Source organism: Anneissia japonica, unplaced genomic scaffold (genome assembly GCF_011630105.1).
Source record: "Anneissia japonica isolate Jap-2015-1 unplaced genomic scaffold, ASM1163010v1 scaffold997_len2565447_cov190, whole genome shotgun sequence".
Lineage (NCBI taxonomy): Eukaryota > Metazoa > Echinodermata > Crinoidea > Comatulida > Comatulidae > Anneissia > Anneissia japonica.
This window is the reverse complement of record NW_022696369.1, coordinates 1,162,166-1,165,445: the sequence shown is the minus strand read 5'-3', so window position 1 is coordinate 1,165,445 and position 3,280 is coordinate 1,162,166.

The following is a 3,280-nucleotide window of genomic DNA, read 5'->3' as shown; positions in this document are numbered from 1 at the left end:
TGAACCATGGATAGGCATTGAATATACATTCAAACTTTCCAAGGTCAAATAATTTCTATGTTGAACTTATTTTACATGCCAAATTTTCCATTAATTAACAATCAAATTTAGTCCATGTCAAATTACTTTCCTTTAGTTTGAATGAAAGATTAAAACAATGAAAGAAAATGTTCAAAGTATTTTTTTTAATGTATATCAATGAATACACAAAAACAAAGTAACGGAAGAAAGGCAGGAAATTATTTTCCAGATAGTGCAATGCTTAATTATAAATGTATGTTTTTATACCAAATTTAGGAGTGCAACTCATCAGAAGCTATGGCACTCAACATCATTTAAATTCAAATCGTAGCGTTTATGGTAAAACTTCCCGAAACGCTAAACAAAACGGTACTGTGTGTCCAAACACAGACCATCGTTTAGAAAAATCTTACCATAAATACCATAACGTTTTGGGAAGTTTTACCATAAAAGCACTTAGAGGGCATCTAAAATTATCAGTCTTATTTAAGTTATATGTAGAAAAGCTAATATTTCTTAATTGTATTTTTCCCCTTCCTTAAGTGCAATTTTATTTTTCGATTCATTTTTCAGGACCTAAAAGGATTTTGTTCCACATTACTTAGAAACCCTCGCCTCTTCCCCAACAACAAGTATTTCTGAACACTCCCTTACCAGTTGGTTAAATAATAATAATATCAGGTTGAGGTTAATGACATGGGCATAAATTGTCTTATTCAGGATTATGTTTCTGTTTTATATTTACTTTGTTGATATGCCATATTGGATATAATTTCTAGGCATAGGCCTACATTTGTCAAGCGTATTATTAGCCTATGCCTAGGCTAGAGGAGAGGGTACATATGAAAAGAAACTTTTTTTGTCTACATTTCCAAGTTTTCTGTCAAAATATTCTAGCAGAAGACAGTGATTGATCAGTGCCCAAGAAGTCTTCCTATTATATGTCTAGGCTGGCCTTAACGAATTTAATTAATTTTGCTTAAAGTAAGCCTAGCCTAGGCCTAGGGCCAGGCTACGGGTGGGTGCCTGGGGGTCTATCTATCTGATAGGCCCCTATTAGGCCTAGGCCTAGCCTATGCTAGGCCTAGCCTAGGTAGCATAGGCCTAGGTTTGGTCTAGGCCTATTTAACTTACGCAGTTTTGTTATTGCCAAATGACTGATGAAAAGAAGAACAACCGACCAATAATGTTTCGACTTTTGATGGAAAGACGTCAACAACCAGACAAACATTAATGAGGTTAGACAAGACATACGTGCATATAAACAGAGGGTGCGTCGTCAACTGTCTGATTTCATTCAGCCGCCGGCGGGGGAAAAAAGCCTGCCCGCACACATTACACGCGCCTAACTGTCATTCGTCGTACGCGCGTGCACTAGTTTCTTTAAAGCCCGCCGCACACGATAAGATTTAACTGTTATTTCTGCTAATAAGGTGCTCATGTGAACTTGCTGAGGTGCTCATGTGAACCTGCTAAGGTGGATTTACTAACCAATCATGCGAACCTGCCGAGGTGCCAATTTCATGTAAACCTGTTAGGTGCTGATTGAACCCGTAAGGTACTGTGATTACTCAAGGTGCCTAATATAATTTGTAACGACGTTGTAACGCGTAGCAGCCCCGACGCAGTCGGGAAGGCTCCCTCATGATTCGACCGACCAATCAGCACAAAGCTTGGTTTCCATAAAATCGCTAACCCTATCGGCGACAGTCGCCGACAGTTGAAGGTTGAACCTGGTTCAACTTTGCTGATTGCACTGCAGACGAATCGGGGTGGCGGGGTGGGCACATGATCCTGTTTTGTCTGCAACGGTTGAACCAAGTTCAACATGCACTGTTGGCGAAAGTGTTAGCGATGTTTGGACACCAACCAAAAGCTGTGGGTAATTAGCGTATAGCAATTTTATGGAAACCAAGCTTTAAACTGCTAAAGGTACTTATGTTAACCTGATAAGGTACTCATGTGAACTTGCTAAGTTGCTCAAGTGGACCTCAATGGTTGCTGATTTGAACCTTGTGGTGCTGTTGTGAACCCTGCAAGTACTAAGTTCAGCCCCAAGTTACGAATTTGCACCCTTGATGTGGTAATAATGAACCCAATGAGATTTTCAGACCACTTGAAGTTGCACCTTCTAAGTCAATCATGCCCTTTTTTTTTTACCACACGGCAACTAAATCACCCGTGTTTTATATATATCCATTTTAACTGTTCCATGATAATAGGATAAGTGAAGGACTACCAGTGGTTTTTCATTTTAAATATAGGCCTACTTACTTCACGTAGGACTAGCACTGCGTCTATCGTTGTCGATGTAAAGCAATGAAAAATCTGTCATTGCTTAATTTTATTCAATGACGCTCTCCGTTATTGTAGGCCCTACAGATACTCAACCAAATCAAATAGGCTTTACAGAACCTGCTTGTCTAAAGAAATTAATGCTGGCCTATATTGAAACATTTTTCAAGGTAATACACCGCATTTCCGTGTCGAACACTGGTATTCATGAAACCCAAACAGAACATGTTTTGTAACTAATACTAGCTTTTGACAAAGCTAGACTTGTTCCTTTCTACTATAAAAAGGTACATTTTTGCACCATCTTCATTTTCCGATAACAAAAGGTGCAAAGATGAGCCTTTTAATCGATTATCTGAACTCTGCACCCTCTCTGCACCTTTTTATAAGAAAAAGGTGCAACTGTGCACCATTTTCTATCTTTGCACCTTTAGTTGCACCTTTATTTTTAACAGTGGAAGATACAGGGAATGTTAGGTATGACCTAAGGATGAGGTGATCAAATTTTTGTGACCATCCGGAGTAGGGTGTGGATATGAGAACCATTTAAAGGAAAACGTCCCATAACAGATAGGTACCACCGTATTAAAAAAAATACGGTAATCAACCTATGAATGAAACTTTCGTTTAAGCTCCTCCAGTAGGGCCTGGGGCCAGGGGTGGCGTCAAGATTTGCCCGACGGGAGTGGGGGATATTTCCCCGACGAAAGCAAAGTGGGCGTGGACTTATTTAATCGATTTTAGAGTCTACTATGTGAAAAATACATATAATATTTTTTTCTTCCCGACGAATTGTGCTTTTTCTCCCCGGGGGGGGGGGAAGCTCTCCCTGACGGGGCCCTGCCTTTCGCCCCCCCCCCCCTCGCTGGCGCCACCCCAGCTGCCCGACGAGCTTTGGCTGATGGGGGCCTTGACCAGACCGATGGGGGGGGGGGAGAATCGTACATGCAAAACAGGTAAACTA